The 17,646-nt window shown below is 44.3% G+C and overlaps 1 protein-coding gene across 7 annotated transcripts in view; it reads right to left on the reverse strand.

Annotated features, from left to right (window-relative positions):
- Window positions 1-17,646, reverse strand: part of B3GNTL1 (UDP-GlcNAc:betaGal beta-1,3-N-acetylglucosaminyltransferase like 1) — a 359,547-nt gene that overhangs the window by 138,567 nt on the left and 203,334 nt on the right. Inside the window, exon 1 of one of the 7 annotated variants that reach the window (XM_054047303.1) lies at window positions 16,695-16,715. The exons of the other annotated variants lie outside the window; for them this stretch is intronic. The gene's annotated coding sequence lies outside the window, so the exon portion shown is untranslated. Of the gene's footprint in view, window positions 1-16,694; window positions 16,716-17,646 lie in introns of those variants that run through there. 7 annotated transcript variants of the gene reach the window in all.

Raw genomic sequence — 17,646 nt, forward strand, 5'->3', positions numbered from 1 at the left:
TCTTCTTGCCAAATTTCAGAAAGCTAATTGTTTCTTTTGATTGCAAAATGTTTGTTGTAGCTCAAGGAAAATATTGTACTTATGATCTAACATTTTTGGCAGAAGGATGCTTGTACATATTGGAACATGTGACAAAGTTCCTCCTCTATCTTGGTGGATCCTGCACTTATTGGCGGATTTTCTTGCCTCAGAGATTCACCATGTGGGTTGGGGAACAGCCCAGAAACCTTCCCTTCTGGGAGAACCCACAGTCCAGGTCAATTGGTAGGTTCCAGCCCAGGGCCCTGTGGACTGCAGCTGTCTATAGTGCCTCCTGTAACAGCTGCATGACAGCTACAACTCCCTGGCCTACTTCCCCATGGCCTCCTCCAAACATCTTCCCTAGTCTCACCACAGGACCTTCCTCCTGGTGTCTGATAATGCTTGTGCTCCTCAGTCCTCCAGCAGCACACTCTCAGCTCCTTGCGCCTCTTACTCCCAGCTCCTCACACTCACACCACAAACTGAAGTGAGTGCCTTTGAAAACCCAGGTGCCCTGATTAGCCTGCCTTAATTGATTCTAGCAGCTTCTTAATTGGCTCCAGGTGTCCTAATTAGCCTGCCTGCCTTGACTGGTTCTAGCAGGTTTCTGATTACTCTAGTGCAGCCCCTGCTCTGGTCACTCAGGGAACAGAAAACTACTCATCCAGTGACCAGTATATTTGCCCTCTACCAGACTCCTGTACCCCACTGGTCTGGGTCTGTCTCAAACAGTATGATGCCAGTACACATTACAGTAAGTGTGTATGTTTTAAATAAAACAACACTATTATTCTTGGGGGATTATTTGTATTTTTATATTTTTTCAGCTAGAAACAAAACATCAAGTAGATAGCTATCAGGGACTTAGACTGTAGTTAATTTATATGAAAGACCACAAGTTTCAAAATACCAACTCCTCTTCTCTTTCCACAAACGCATACCCATATTTACTAAAAATGACACTTGAACTAAATTCCAGTTTTTATTTAATCATTACCATTAGTAGTTCACTAAAGAGAAGGTAAGGCAAAGTTTGTCATAATGTACTGACAAACAAACCCTATCATAAATCAAAAGTGTTAGGAAACAAGAATGGACACCAAAAACATCACACAGCTGATATTTTCATGAGTTCCTAACATTCTGAATGTTGAGTTACGTTTATTAGTGAATAAAATTCACACAAAGGTTTCCCCTTTTAAGTAAATTCTTTCTGTTCCTAATAAAATGGTTCACTGTTCCTGTTTTTAAATCAAACTGTACAGAGCATTAACAAGATCTTACAGTTTAACTAACTTTTCCAAGCATACCATCTGTTGTCACAAGACACATTTGTAACTGTTTCTAGACACAATTTGTTTTTTTTTTAGCTTAGCAAGAATCATCCATACTTGTTTTAAGATAAACAGTTAGCCCCCTACATTTAAACATCATTTCTCCCCTGCCAGCTGTAGTGAGAAAACACCCTCAGTGCTGCAGCTGCTTACCAAAACTAACAAAGATTTTAGCTGGAAATATTTAACAGGACAATTGAAGTTTACATCCAAAACTTGACCTACATAAAAATCATCATCTGCTGAGCAACATCCTCTGGGCTCTGTATATATATATTTGTTTAAAAGAAATTAATCTGTCAGCAAAAATGTAAAAAATAACCATGCTTTTGTAAGACCTACGAAATTTTGTGTCTTGCATTTGCAAAACACAGACAGAGCATAAATCAACTAACAAATGCTAACAGAAATTTACTGCTGGGCCCACCCAAGAAAGTAAACAGAAGTGCCATGTTGATTTCAAATTCTAGCAGAAACAAGGGGGATAAGTGTGTAAAATGAGAAAATAAAAAGTGTTGAGGGCCTGATTTTCTGCTGCCTGGCACACACACATCATTTATACCTTTGCAAAGATGTAGAACTCTGCTACCGGTAGCAACAAAGGAAGTTTATGATTTGGTAATGTTTTTTTGCACTAATTCTGCACAATTATAAATGAAGACAGAGTAGAATCAGGACCTTAATTTTCAAACTTCCTTGACGAGACAATGGATGCATTTTTTAAAAAAATTAATCGTTATAGACAGTTCCCTTTAAAAACGTGCATAGAATGTATGGTATAATGTTAGGTATTGCTACTATTAGGGCCTCATGTATCATATGCACATGATTTTTGTGGCTGCTTAAATTGACACACTTGTGCTTCATTTTAAAAAAAATTAAGCTGTAGGCTTTTGTTTGCGAACATAACCTTCAGAATATAAATGATGAGATGATATCTGAGTATGCCAAAGGCTCAGAGAAGAGTGAATTGGCCTGTTCTCAATGTGATGTTAGCAATGAATTATAATAAAAATACTTTAAATGTTAAGTATTCCACTGCTGATAATTTTATACGTAATGTACTTATTCATCATTGTTGGACAAACTGGCATTTATTAGAATTCAGTGCAGTGGGGCGGCTAGCTGAGGTTGAGGTTATGCTGGAGTGGAGAAATAAGTAATTCAACCATCTCCCAAAATTTAAAGTCAGCTGCAGGGCTGCCAAAAAGAGAAAGGGAAAGGGAACATGCATTCCTTTCTCAGAGCCAAAATTATCAATGTATTGTATTTTCAATACAAAATCTTGCAGCACATTGAAAATTGAGAATTTGGAGGCAGTGTCAAATAAACTGAATTTAATATCAAAATAAACAAGGGATAAAGTGCTGATTGTCAGACTGAACTTGAGGGATTAAGTGACATGGAGAAGGACTAGGGAGGTTAATGCTTCTTAATTCTGGGGCTCCTGCTACATAGCTCAGGGGTCCCTGGACCAGGTGTGCGCAAACTTTTTGGCCCAAGGGCCACATCTGGGTGGGGAAATTGCATTTAGGGCCATGAATGTAGGGCTGGGGCAGGGGGTTGGGGTGCAGGAGGGAGTGCAGGGTGTAGGAAGGGGTGTGGTGTGCAGGAAGGGGCTCAGGGCAAGGGGTTGGGGCACAGGAGGGATGCGGGGTGCAGCAGGGGGCTCAGGGCAGGGGGTTGAGGTGCGGGGTGCAGGGGGGTTTGGGGTGCAGGCTCCCTGCCTGCCCTGGCCCCATGCCGCTCCCGGAAGCAGCCGGCACCACGTTCCTGCGGTCCCTGGGGGAGAGATGGGGCAGAGGACTCCGTGCACTGCCCTTACCTGCAGGTACCTCCCCTGAAGCTCCCATTGGCCACTGTTCCCTGTTCCCGGCCAATGGACGCCGCCGGGGGCGGTGCCTGCAGTTGAGGGCAGCACGCAGAGCCCTCTGCCTGCCCCCATCTGCCAGCAGCTGCAGGGATGTGGTGCCGGCCACTTCTGGGAGTGGCGTGGGGCCAGGGCAGGCAGGGAGCCTGCCTTAGCCCCACGGCACCATGGGGGTGGCAATCCCACGGGCTGGATCCAGCGAGCATGCCATAGTTTGCCCACCCTTTCCCTAGACTCATATTATGCAGCAATGTGTAACACTGGCCACAAAACCTTGGCAACTTTCAATTCTCTCCTTTGCATACAACATAGATTGGGTCCTTCACAATGCCTCACTAACTAGAATTTGGGGAAAGTTTTATTTTCCACTGCAATGTCACACATGTAGAATATTTCCATTTTATTCACCTACCTTTAATAAATACGAGGCACCTTGATACTATGGCCACCGGAGAAATATCCAATATAGGTAAGTTTGTTTTATCTTTCAAACTATCATCTTTACAGACTACATTTAAAGAAGTGAAATCTGTTGTCACGTTGCTTAAACCAAATCCTGCAGTCCTTATTTCTGCAAAATTTCCATTGAAGTTTATGTACCTAAGGAATCAGAATTCGGTCCTTAATTTGTAAGAGTTAAAGTATCTGAAATCCCTTCTAAGTTCAGTGTCAGTTGGAAACAGAACTATGAATATCAAACAATAGTATTTTTCACGGGGGAAAAAGCCCTGTGTTTTTCTTGGCCACTTGACTATCTTAGGATGGAAAACATCCCTGTAAAGGGGCATCCATATATAAGTACGTTATACATATTGTCATTCTAATGCTGTTCATTTGGAACTGACATCATAACCCTGGAAAGACATGCATCTAGAGGTACACAGAGCTTTGGTGTGCCAAGCATACACTACTCTACATTTCTGTTCCTGTTATGCAACGATACTTAGTTGGGATTTTTCTGAATTTTAGCTACAAAATTATTTTAGCCTACTGCCTCTTCATTAGTCACTGTTTCAAGAACTACAGCTCTATAAGCAACCACTTAATATATAGAAAGAATGTGAAAAGCAACTATCTAAGGACACAAAAATTAACAGCAAAAAAAAAAAATTAAGTAAATCAGAAGCAGGAAGTCTGCCAAAGAGTCAGTGGGGTCACTGGATGACCGACGTGCTAAAGGAGCATTCAAGAAAGACAAGAACATAGTGGAGAAGCCAAATTAATTCTTTGCATCGGTCTTCACTGCAGAGGATATGGGGAAGATCCCCACATCAGAGCCAATTTTTTTGGTGACAGATCTGAGGAACTGTTCCAAAATGAGGTGTCAAATAAGGGAGGTTTATGGACAAATTGGTAAATTAAACAGTAATAAAGTCATTAAATGGTATTCACCAAAGACTTCTGAAGGGACTCACACATGAAATTGCAGAACTACTAACTGTATCATGGAACCTATCACTTGAATCAGCCTCTGTACCACCTGACTGGAGGATGGCAAATGTAACATCTATTTTTAAAAAACGCTCTGGAAATGATCCTGGCAATTACAAGCCGGTAAGCCTACCTTCATTACCAGGTAAACTGATTGAAACTATAGTAAAGAACACAATTATCATACATAAATTAACATGATATATTGAGGAAGAGTCAATATGGCTTTTGTAGAGGGAAATCATGCCTCACCGATCTATTAGAACTCCTTGGGGGAGTCAACAAGCCTCTGGACAAGGGTGATCCAGTCGATATAGTGTACTTGCACTTTCAGAAAACCTTTGACAAGGTCCCTCAACAAAGGACTCTTAAGCAAAGTAAGCTGTCATGGGATAAGAGGGAAGGTCTTCTCATGAATCAGTAACTGGTTAAAAGATACCAAACAAACTGGGGAATTACCAGTTGGAAGCGACAGAGGAGGAGAAAAATCTAAGTGTACTGATTAATCACAGGATCACTATGAGCCACCAATGTAATGGAGCCATGAAAAAGATTAATGCAGTCCTAGGATGCATTAGATGAGCTATTTCTAGTAGAGATAGGGAAGTGTTATTCACCATTGTACAGCGCTGGTGAGACACTGGCCTTGTCTTCACTACCGGGATAAGTCGACCTAAGTTACACTACTCCAGCTATGTGAATAATGTCGCTGGAGTCGATGTAGCTTAAGTCGACTTACCCTGGTATCTTCACTGCGCTGCGTCGATGGGAGACGCTTTCTGGTCAACTTCTCTTACTCTTCTCGGGGAGCTGGAATACTGGGGTCGACTGGAGAGTGCTCTGCCCTCAATTTAGCAGGTCTTCACTAGACCTGCTAAATCAATCGCTGCTGCATCGATTGCAGCAGTGTCGATCTCCCTGTAGTGAAGACAATAGTGGAATACTATGTGCAATTCTGGTCTTCCATGTTTAATTGAAACTGGAATAGGTGCAGAGAAAGGCTACTAGGATGATCAGAGGAATGAAAAACCTGCCTTACAAGAGGAGATTTAAGTAGCTTAGCTTGTTTAGCCTGACAAAATGAAGGCTATGGGGAGATATGATTGCTCTTTATAATTACATTAGAGAGATAAACACCAGGAAGAGAGAGGCATGATTTAAGTTAAGGGCCAATGATGGCACAAGAACAAATGGATATAAATTGGCCATCAAGGAGTTTAGGCTTGAAATTAGATGAAAGTTCCTAGCCAATAGACGAGTGAAGTTCTGAAACAGCCTTTCTAGGAAAATAGTGGGGGCAAAAACACCTAACTTGTTTTAAGACAGAGCCTGATAAGTTTATTGCAGAGATGGTATGATGAGATTGCCTATAATGGCATATGGCCCATTCCCATTTGCTATTAGCAAATATCTCCAATGGCTGGAGATGAGAGGTGTCTGGCTGGTGGGTCTCACCTACATCCTAAGAGCCTAACTGACTGCCATATTTGGAGTTGGAAAGGAATTTCCCCCCAGGTCAGATTGGCAGAGATTCTAGTTTGTTTGTTTTTTGCCTTTTTCTGCAGTGTGGGGCATGAATCACTTGTTGGTTTGGATTAGAGTGAAAGTTACAGAGAATCCACCATCTAGTCTTTAAATCAAGATTTGAGGGCTTCAGTAACTCAGCCAAAGGTTTTGGCACTACTGCAGGAGTAGGAGGGTGAGGTTCTGCGATCTGCAATATGCAGGAGGTCAGACTAGATGACCATGATGGTCTCTTCTGGCCTTAAAATCTATGAAACAAAGCATAGGAATAAATGGTCATCCTTCACCAACAGAGAGAGGTTCCCCAAGAATCTATACTGGGACCAGTGCTGTTCAACATATCCATAAATGATCTGGAAAAAGGGATAAACAATGTGGTGGCAAAATTTGAAGATGATACAAAATTATTGAAGATAGTTAAGTACAAAGCTAACTATGAAGAATTACAAAGGGACCTCACTAAACTAGGGTTACCATTCGTCCGGATTTACCCGGACATGTCCTCCTTTTTGTGCTAAAAATAGCGTCCGGGGGGAATTTGTAAATAACTCAAAATGTCCGGGATTTCCCCCCTCCCCCGGCAGAGCAGAGCGAGCGGCTGGGAGGGCTGCAGGAAAGTCCCGGGCTGGACTCCGGAGCAGCTGTAGAGGAGCTCGCCCTGCATTCTGAGCCAGTAGCTCTCCCCTGCAGCCCGGCTCCGGCAGCACTGTGCAGGGCCAGGGACCGGGTTTTGTTGTGCTGGGGAGCGCAGCCACGTGTCCGGCTCGCACAGAGCCCAACACCCTGTTCTGAGCAGCAGGGTAAGGGGGCCAGGGGGCAGGAGAAGGGGCAGGGAGGTTCTGGAGGGGGCAGTCAAGAAATGGGGGGGGTCGGGAGTTCATGGGGGGGCTTTTTGGGGGGAGTGGAGAAAGTTTTGGGCAGTCAGGGTACAGGTAGGGGGTAGGGTCCTGGGGGGCAGTTGGGGGGGGTCTTAGGAGGGGGCAGTTAGGGGACAAGGAACAGGGAGTCTTAGGTAGGGGGTGGGGTTCTGGAGGGCAGTTAGGAGCAGGGGTCCCAGGAGGGGGCAGTCAGGGGACAAGGAGCGGGGGGTGTGGGGGGTTGAGAGTTCTGGGGGGGAGCTGTCAGGGGGCAGGAGTGGGGAGAGGGATCGGAGCAGTCAGGGGACAGGGAGCAGAGGGGTTTAAATGGGTTGGGAGTTCTGGGGGGGGCTGTCAGGGGGTGGGGAGTGGTTGGATGGGGCGTGGGAGTCCCAGGCGTCTGTCTGGGGGTGGGGGTGTGGATAAGGGTTGGGGCAGTCAGGGGACAAGAGACAGGGAGGCTTAGATAGGGGGTGGAGTCCTGGGGGGCAGTTAGGGGCAGGGGTCCCAGGAGGGGGCAGTCAGGGGACAAGGAACGGGGGGAGGGTTGGGGGTTCTGGGGGGGCGGGAAGTGGGAGGGGCAGGGGCGGGGCTAGGGCGGGGCTCCTCCCGTCCTCTTTTTTGCTTGCTGAAATATGGTAACCCTAGATCTGCAAATATGGTCCGCGGATATCTGCAGATTTGCAGGGCTCTATAAACAAGCCCTTAGACTGGCAACCCTTCAGGACAGGGACAGTCTCTTCTCATCTGTCTGAAAAGCATCCAGCCCACCATGAGTGTTACCAAAGACAAATAATAATAAACTTGAATTAGCATATTACTTTAAATGCGACCTGATGTTTAGCTCCCATGTCCTAGATAGCTAAAAATAGTGAATCCCTCACTTAGAGCCTAATCCAAAACCCACTGAAGACATTACAAAGACTCCCCTTGATTTTAGTGAGTTTTGAATCAGGCCCACAGTAAAGTGCATTTTAATCTACACAAGACACTACAAGCAGAGCTTCACTATCCTGGAGTCCCTTCCACTCTTTGCCCCTTGTGTAGTGCTGTCTTCACCCCCTTTAGTAGCACAGGGTACCATCAGCTGGGTAGTCTCTCTCTGTTCCCCCTATTACCCACAGAGCGGTGGACACTCCAGGTCCATTCCTGTCCTAACCAATGCTCTGCAACCTGCCCTTTCACGTGACATCCTCAGGGCCATACAGGTATTATATATATTGTATGGATGTGGCCCACATAACACATATGCAGCCCGCAATGGTAATTAGATTGAGAACCTCTGCCTTAGAGGTACAGGTAAGAAGTGTTATGTTAGGGTTACCATACGTCCGGATTTTCCCGGACATGTCCGGCTTTTTGGGCTCCAAATCCCCGTCCGGGGGGAAATCCCCAAAAGCCGGACATGTCCGGGAAAATCGGGACATGCGGGCGGCGGTGCTGGGCTGGGGGCCGGCGGGGCCGAGCGCCGGGGTGCCGGGGACCAGGTGGGTCGGGGGCCGGCAGGGCCGAGCGCCGGCAGTGCCGGGGACCGGGGGCCGGGAGCCAGCGGAGCTGAGCGCCGGGGGTGCCGGGGACCGGGAGCACCGAGCGCCGGTGGGGCCGGGGACCAGGGGGGCTGGGGCCGGCGGGGCCGAGTGCCGGGGACTGGGGGCGCTGAGCGCCGGGGGCCAGCGGGGCTGAGCGCCGGCGGGGCCGGGGACTGGGGGCCGGCGGGGCCGAGCGCTGGCGGAGCCGGGGGGGTGATCAGCCAGGGGTCCGGGGGCCGGGGGGGTGCTGAGCGGGCCAGGGGCCCGGCGGGGCTGGGGGGTGCTCGGCCGGAGGTCCGGGGGCCGGGCCAGGGGGTGCTGAGCGGGCCAGAGGTGTTCGGCCGGGGGCCGGCGGGGCCAGGGGGTGCTCGGCCGGGGGTCTGGGGGCCGGGCCAGGGACCGGCAGTGCTGGGCGGGCCGGGGGTGCTCGGCCGGGGGCTGGGCCCGGGCCCGGGGCCGGCACCCCAGGGCCCGAGCCGACCCAGGCTGGAAACGCCGGGGGGGCCAGCCTGGGCCGCGCCTCCTCCCCCCACACGCCCCCTTACCTGCTTCAGGCTTCCCGCGAATCAAATGTTCGTGGGAAGCAGGGGAGGGGGCGGAGTTGGGGCGGGGACTTTGGGGAAGGGGAGGAGTTGGGGCGGGGGTGGGGCCCCGTGGAGTGTCCTCCTTTTGGAGGCTCAAAATATGGTAACCCTAACTAAACTAGATGAATTTCATCTGCCATTTTGTTGCCCAGTCAAGGTTGGTAAATGCCAAGCCATGCACATTGGACAACATATTCTCAACTCCACATATAAAATGATGGTGTCTAAATTAGCTGTTACCACTCAAGGAAGAGGAGATCTTGGATAGTTCTCTGAAAACATCTCCTCAATATGCAGCAGCAGTCCAACAAGCTAACAGAATCTTAGGAATGATTAGGAAAGGGGCAGATGATAAAACAGGAAATATCATAATGCCTTTATATAAATCCATGATATGCCCACATCTTAAATACTGCCTGCAGTTCTGGTCACCTCATCTTCAAAAAGATATAATTGGAAAAAGTAAAGAGAAGGGCAACAAAAATAGTTAGGTATCTGGAACAGCTTCCATATGAGGAGAGATTAAAAAGAACTTGTTGCCATGGGATTCTCTGAAGGTCAAAGGTATACAGTTTAAAAAAAGATTTAGACAAGTTCATGGAGGATTGATTTTGCTTCCTTCTTCATGTTGTGGAGTTTACATTTCAGACCAATACAAAATATTACCTCACCCACCTTGTCTCTCCAATATCTTGGGACCGATACAGCTACAACAACGCTGTATATGTTGAGGATAGGTCCATCAATGGCTATTAGTCAAGATTGTCAGGGATGCAACCCTATGTTCCAGGTGTCACTAAGTCTCCAACTGTCAGAAGCTGGGACTAGATGACAGGGGATAGGTCACTCAATAAATTGCCCTGTTCTGTTCATTCCTTTTGAAGCATCTGGCTCTGGTCACTGTCATAGACATGATAGTAAGCTAGATGGACCGTTGGTCTGACCCAGTATGGCTGTTTTTGTGTTATGTTCTTATGAGAAGGATACTTCATGCTTCTGCCAAGACTTACAGAAATGATGATTAAGGCTAAAAGTTGGTCACGGATTCCATGATTTTTCATAACTGCTGCGACTTCAGCTGTGGGTGGCAGGGCTTGGGCAGTCAGTTCAAGAAATACGGAATTCCTTTTAGTTAAAATCACTGCTTTTTGACTGTATATATGAACAAAAACTGGGAACGAAGCCTCAAAGCACCTTTTCTGAATGCAGTGTATGCAACATGCACTGCATATCTTCTCAACTTAGTGGGCAAAACCTGGAGAAAAACATTTGGAAAAGTAAATGAACTTGTCATTGCTGTAAAACATGCATTCACTGCTTCCCCTGTCCGCAAAGCATGGTTCTGTCAATTGATGCAGGAAAATGGGAAAGTGCCTGCAATTCCACCTTTCCCAGTAATCACATGGTGGAACAGCTAGTTTGAAGGTATACATTTTCATACCAACCACCTGCAGGATTATGTGGATTTGTTTGATGAGGAGTGGGAGCGAAGCTGTAGTTCATCTGTTGAAGATGTTGTAACATTAAGTAAATCAATAGAAATAAAAGCAGATATTGCAGCAATTGAAGCGTTTGTACCAAGAATAATGGCAATTTTCACTGCTTATAAAAAAACAGAAATCAGATTGCATAAGGTGGCAAATGATTTGGCCGATCTTGCCAGTTGTGCAAAGTCGTTCAGTGGCATGACTGACAACCTGTTACCTTAGAAAGCCCTTTGCAAAAACGATAAAATCAAAGTCTACATGACTGGTTTTGAATGGTTTTGTCAACCCACTGCCATTTTTTTTTAAAAGCTTGCCAAGTGTTTTATCCCAATCAGGCCAAACTTCATGATCTTGCATCATTAAATGTATCTGAGTCTATTCCCATGTTTGAAGACAATGAGTTAGCAAAAGCCCAGTTTTGTATCTACAGCAGTGCACTTTCTAAAATGAAGTGCCTTGACATTCTGGAATTTTGGTGCAACTTAAAAGAATGCTTTCCAAGTCTGGCATGATAGCTCTGAGGTTTTTATCAGTGCCGGTTAACATTGCAGACTGCTAGAGATCATTTTTGTCTTACAAAGATATCTTGCAAGATGACAGATGCTCTATCAAAGATGACAATCTGGCAATGTACAACATGCTGTTTCAGAATCATGGAAAGCTTTGTTAGTAAATGACTATTTTACGCTGTAACAATTAATCTTGTTAGTAGTCAAAATTATATAAGGTTTAATAGGCAATTTAAAAGCTTCTGTACTGATGTAGTTTCAGAGTAACAGCCGTGTTAGTCTGTATCCGCATGTTCTTCTTTGTACTGATGTAGCGAAAACTGCGTTACTGTGTCACATTTCCATGCTCTTATTGTTTATTGCCCATGTCCTGTCTGTGACTTTTAATAAAAAAATACCCATGACAAAATCTGAGCCTTAATGATGCTGTATATTTAAAGACATAATTTGTCCTTTCTGGCAAAGGACCACTGGGTCAGTTGCTTCGAGGCTAAAAGATGACAAGACTAATGTGACTGGGTGCAAGGACACTTAACGGTTCTAGACGAAGAATGGATTGACTTCAACTTGTTGCACCATGTCCTGTGTACAGGTATTCAGGGGAAGATTGACAAGTAGTGGCTGTTTGAGGAGACAGAAGAATAAAACACAATATTTTAGGCAAGTTTGGCTCCACACCAGATGTTATAGGACTGGCTGTGAACTCCACACTGGAGACTTTGTCTACTTACATTCTAGTAACGTTAACTTATTTTACTTTATCAGAAACATTAACTCTTGAGCAAAGACCTTGCTGACTACAATTGATTTTTTTTTTCTTGTTGAGTTATTCCACTGTCTTACAAAACAACACTCAGGCTATCAAAAATGGGGCCCAATGGCACCTGCAAAGTTTTCAAAAGTGTTGCTTTCATTACTGATAATATTGTTAAGTGTAATTGGAATCTAAGTTATCTATTGTGAGTTTTCATTTATATATCATTAAAAACTCATTATTTAACCAAACATTACCAGTTATATCTGAAATACTAATTCTTCAGTAGCCACTGAACAGTAACGATTAGTGAATACTGACTTTTTAGTGGCGTCTGTATACTTTTTGCCACATTAATCAAGAGATTGTGTCTTACTCTGCCAGAACGTTAGGCTGCAATTAAGGCAGTTATACTTCTATGTTCAACTTGCATACTACTCAGCTATTTATTACTACTGCTCAAGAAGGTAGGAAGAATGCCTTCATGAAAAGTCAGTGTCAGTATTGTTAAAAGTCTAGACTAGAAAATATCATGACTTGAGTCGTTGTAGACAAATTGGTATTGCTAATAGCATGATCACACCATCTCTGAACTGAGTTCAATCCTCTCCATCACATCTCCCAAAGAGCAGTATATTACTGCAGACACAGACGCACACAAAACTGGGCCAACCCTTAGTTACCATTTGATTAAAGACCTTTGGCCTGTATTACATCTGAGTCAAAAAAGAAATGGAAAGATGTCTCTAAACATGTGAGACTACTCATTAGAAGGACAGCACATCAAGTTACATATAAATCCTAAGGAAATCTGGAAAAACCCTGTGAATGGCAGTGAAGGAGAAATTTAATTCTGTAAAACACTAGTAAGAATTGAGAAAAATATGCAAGTACTCACTACTTGAAAACATGCCCCAAAAAGAATAAAATAGCAAAGAGATTTATGAAACTTCACACAGAGTTTTAACTCCCAAATCCTAGCGGATTGATCATCCAAGCCCTTGACCTTGGTGTCATGTGTCAGAAAAGACATCCCTCATTCAAAAATATTGGTCTTCCCTTGCTAATAGAATAAATATGTTTTACTTAAGCATATTACATATACAATATATAGGCACTTGTGCAAACATGCACATATAAAATCCTCAGAAACAACTTTGTTAACTTGGAGTTTAGACTGTGCACCTTTTCCCCCCCTCCTTTTAATATGAACATTAAAAATCTAGGAAACCACTAGTTAAGGCATCACTAGCAACCAGACAAACCTTAATTCGTGGGCCTTGCCGCCCAAGTGCTCTCACCCACTCCTCTCTCCACAACAAATTCCCTTTCTCCTCCAACAACCACTCAAAATGGAGCAGAGTGGGTAGTATGTTCAAGGGCAATAGTAGTGTTGAGCATGGGAAGCACAGAGCTAGTAGGGGGTGTGACGGGTTCACCCCAGGGTGCCACCTGGAACTTTTTCTCACACTGTACTGCTGTAACAAGCTACAACACCCTCCAGCCTGCACTTTCACTAGCATACATACAGGTAGGGACACTCCCAGCTGCAGTTATAAGCAGGCTCTCTGACCAGCCCCTGCAAGGAAAGGCAACTCCTAACTCCTCAGGCATGCACCTCCTCTGGAGTATAAACCCAAAATTATACTGTCTTGTGCTGCATAGGGAACTGCACAGTGTAAGCTTATACAATTTGCCCCCTCCCTCAATGTGGAGAGAATATGCAACAGTTTTTTGTCCCTGAGTTATGATTCCCATACACTTCACTCCAACTCACTGGTTTAGATAAAGCAAAACCAAGTTTATTAACTACAAAAGTTAGATTTTAAGTGATTATTAGTGATAGCAAACAGGTCAAAGCAGATTACCTAGCAAAAAATGCAAATTAAACTTAATATACTAAATAGATTGGTTATGAATAGCAGATTCTCACGCTAAGAAATGATACAAGCACACTGCAGATTCTTAAGAGGCAAAATGCACTTGCTTTACAGCTTGGAATCCCCAGGTGTTTCATTCACAGGCTAAAATCCCTTTAGCCTGGATCCAGCACTTCCCAGTTCAGTCTTTGCTTCTCAGGTATTTCCAGGACTCTTCTTGTGTGGGAAGCGAAGAACACCAGATGATGTCACTCCCTGCCTTATATAGCTTTTGCATATGGCGGGAACCCTTTGTTCCCAAAGCTTGGTTCCCAGACTGGTCTGTGGAAAAATACTGACTTCCCAAGATGAAGTCTAGAGACATGTGGTCTCATCACATGTCCTTGTAGAGTCATAGCAGCCATCACTCACAGGCTGTTTGGAGTGTTCACAGGAAGGCTCACCAGGTGGGAGATAAGCTTCTCCTAACGCCTATTGTTTTTTCCTAATGGCCCATTGCTCTGAATAGGCCCTTCACCACCCACTATCTAGACTGACAGGTTTCAGAGTAGTAGCCTGTGTTAGCCTGTATCAGCAAAAACAACGAGGAGTCCTTGTGGCACTTTAGAGACTAACACATTTATTTGGGCATAAGCTTTCATTGGCTAGAACCCACTTCATCAGATGCATGAAGTGAAAAATACAGGAGCAGGTATAAATACATGAAAGGATGGGGGTTGCTTTACCAAGTGTGAGGTCAGTTTAACGAGATAAATTAATTAACAGCAGGATACCAAGGGAGGAAAAATAACTTTTGAAGTGGTAAGAGAGTGGCCCATTACAGACAGTTGACAAGAAGGTGTGAGTAACAGTAGGGAGAAATTAGTATTGGGGAAATTAAGTTTAGGTTTTGTAATGATTCAACCACTCCCAGTCTTTATTCAGGCCTAATCTGATGGTATCTAGTTTGCAAATTAATTCCAGTTCTTCAGCTTCACGTTGAAGTCTGTTTTTGAAGTTTTTTTGTTGAAGAATTGTCACTTTGAGGTCTGTTATTGAATGACCAGAGAGATTGAAGTATTCTTCTACTGGTTTTTGAATGTTATGATTCCTGATGCCAGATTTGTGTCCATTTATTCTTTTGCGTAGAGACTGTCCAGTTTGGCCAATGTACATGGCAGAGGGGCATTGCTGGCACATGATGGCATATATCGCATTGGTAGATGTGCTGGTGAACAAGCCCCAGATGGTGTGGCTGATGTGGTTAGGTCCAGGATAGATTGTAGATCCTTGATGATGCACTGGAGATGTTTTAGTTGGGGGGCAGTAGGTGACGGCTAGTGGAGTTCTGTTACTTTCTTTGTTGGGCCTGTTTTGTAGTAGGTGACTTCTCAGTACCCTTCTGGCTCTGTCAATCTGTTTCTTCACTTCACCAGGTGGGTATTGCAGTTTTAAGAATGCTTGATAGAGATTCTGTAGGTGTTTGTCTCTGTCTGGGGGATCGGAGCAAATGCGGTTGTATCTTAGAGCTTGGCTGCAGACAATGGATTGTGTGATGTGGTCTGGATGAAAGCTGGAGGCATGTAGGTAAGTATAGAGGTCAGTAGGTTTCCGGTATAGGGTGGTGTTTATGTGTCCATCACTTATTAGCACTGTAGTGTCTAGGAAGTAGACCTCTTGTGTGGACTGGTCCAGACTGAGGTTGATGGTAGGGTGGAAATCATTGAAATCTTGGTGGAATTCCTCAAGGGCCTCTTTCCCATGGGTACAGATGATGAAAATGACATCAGTGTAGCACAAGTAGAGTAGGGGCGTAAGAGGACGAGAGCTGAGGAAACGTTGTTCTAAGTCAGCCATTATCTAGACTGAAAGCATCTTGTCTAGTGGGTGTTACCCAGGTGTAACTACATTTGAAATAGTTACATAGTCAATATTCATAACTTCAGATATAAAAACGATACATGCATACAAATAGGATAATCATATTCAGCAAATCATAACTTTTCCAACGACATCTCACATGACCCATCTTGCATAAAATACATTATTATGTCAATCATATCATAATAATATCACTGTGAAGAATATGGGGTGCAGTGTCACGAAGGAATCAGGGGTTGCTGGGGAGACAGTGGGGCATGTCAAAACAGGGATAAGGAAAGATGGCAGTCCTGGATATTTGGTAGGGATACTGGAAGCCTCATCCCTCTATGGGCAGGGTTTCCCTGTACCAAGGGAACAGACTCCTTCTTGAAGGAAGTGAAAAAATAGGAACATCACATCAAAACAGAACAGTAACCAGTACTTCTATTTTGAGATCTGAGGAACTACATGAAGAAAAACACCAATGGCATAATAAACAAAATGTATAGCAACTGTGGGGATTTCAGGGCTCCTAGTGAGAATCCTTAAGGTGGGCTCAAAGACAGCAAAGTTTTAGCAGGGATTTTCAGACAAGATTAAGCTTTAGGATCTCATCTCACTTTTGTGTATTTGGAGAGTTTATGATTTTTTAAATAATGATTACTACAACTGTCAATGCACCTTTGCCAGGCCACAAGTGTATGAGCAGACTACAGAATTGCAGAGTATTATTATTGTAAATTAAGATCTGTTCCCAATGGATTTAAATCAGGCTCATTCAGCGGTGGTGCAAGAAGGCACAACACTGTTGACTCTAGGATTGAACTCGTCTCTTACAAGAAAATTCCATGTACTTAATGTAATATCTGGCATTCTCTTCTAAGCGTGTTCATATGACAGAAAGTAATGGGCTTAATCTGCAGCAAGGGAGATTTTTGTTAGATATTAGGAAAAACTTTCTAACTATAAGGGCTGGTCTACACTCGGGGGGGGCGGGGAGGTCAATGTAAGATACACAACTTCAGCTATGGGAATAGCGTAGCTGAAGTCAACATATCTTATTTCGACTTACCTCGAGTCCTCATGGCACGGGATCGATGGCCGCGGCTCCCCAGTCGACTCCGCTACCGCCGCTCGCCCTGGTGGAGTTCCGGAATAGACGGGAGTGCGTTCAGGGATCGATATATCGTGTCTAGACGAGATGCGATATATCGAACCCTGATAGATCGATTACTACCTGCCGATTCGGCGGGTAGTCTGGACGTACCCTCAGAGTAGTTAAACTCTGGAATAAGCTTCCAGGGGAGGCTGTGGAAACCCCATCATTGGAGGTTTTTAAGAACAATTTAGATAACACCTATTAGGAATAGACTAGATTTAGTTGGTCCTGCCTCAGTGCAGTGGGCTGGACTTGATGACTTCTTAAGGTCCCTTCCAGCCTTATATGTCTATGATTCTATGACATTACTAATGTGCAAGCACTGTAAGGCAGAAAGCAAAAGACTCTGCCTCCATCTGGTTTAAAATATACAAAAGATCCAAATTTAACTCTCAGGGAGAAAACAGATCCCACTGACTACACTTAGGAGCAGAATTTGGTGCTTAAATCTCTAATAAGTAACAAGCCGTCATCTACTGCTGATAGATTTCCCACATCTCAATCCTCAAAAGAGAAAATCACAACTAACATTGTTTGCAATAAAGAGTAGCCTCTTACATCACTGTGTAAGTAATTTTCTTAATGAAAGAAGAGAACTATTAGCACAATCACGTAATGAAAGGTACTAAGACTATGTCTATACTAAAAGCTCTATAATGACACAGCTGCAGCACTGCAGCTACCCCACTGTGTTGCCATACAGTAGACACTTACCATAGCAATGGAAGAAGTTTTTCTCATCACTGTAGTAAAGAGGTGGTAGCTAGATTGGCAGAATTCTTCACACCCCTGAGCAATATAGCTAGGTCAACCTAAGTTTTAGGTATAGACCAGATCTAAATCATCTTCAAACAGAATACAAATT

The sequence above is a fragment of the Malaclemys terrapin genome, chromosome 13, assembly GCF_027887155.1.
Source record: "Malaclemys terrapin pileata isolate rMalTer1 chromosome 13, rMalTer1.hap1, whole genome shotgun sequence".
Taxonomy (NCBI): Eukaryota; Metazoa; Chordata; order Testudines; family Emydidae; genus Malaclemys; species Malaclemys terrapin.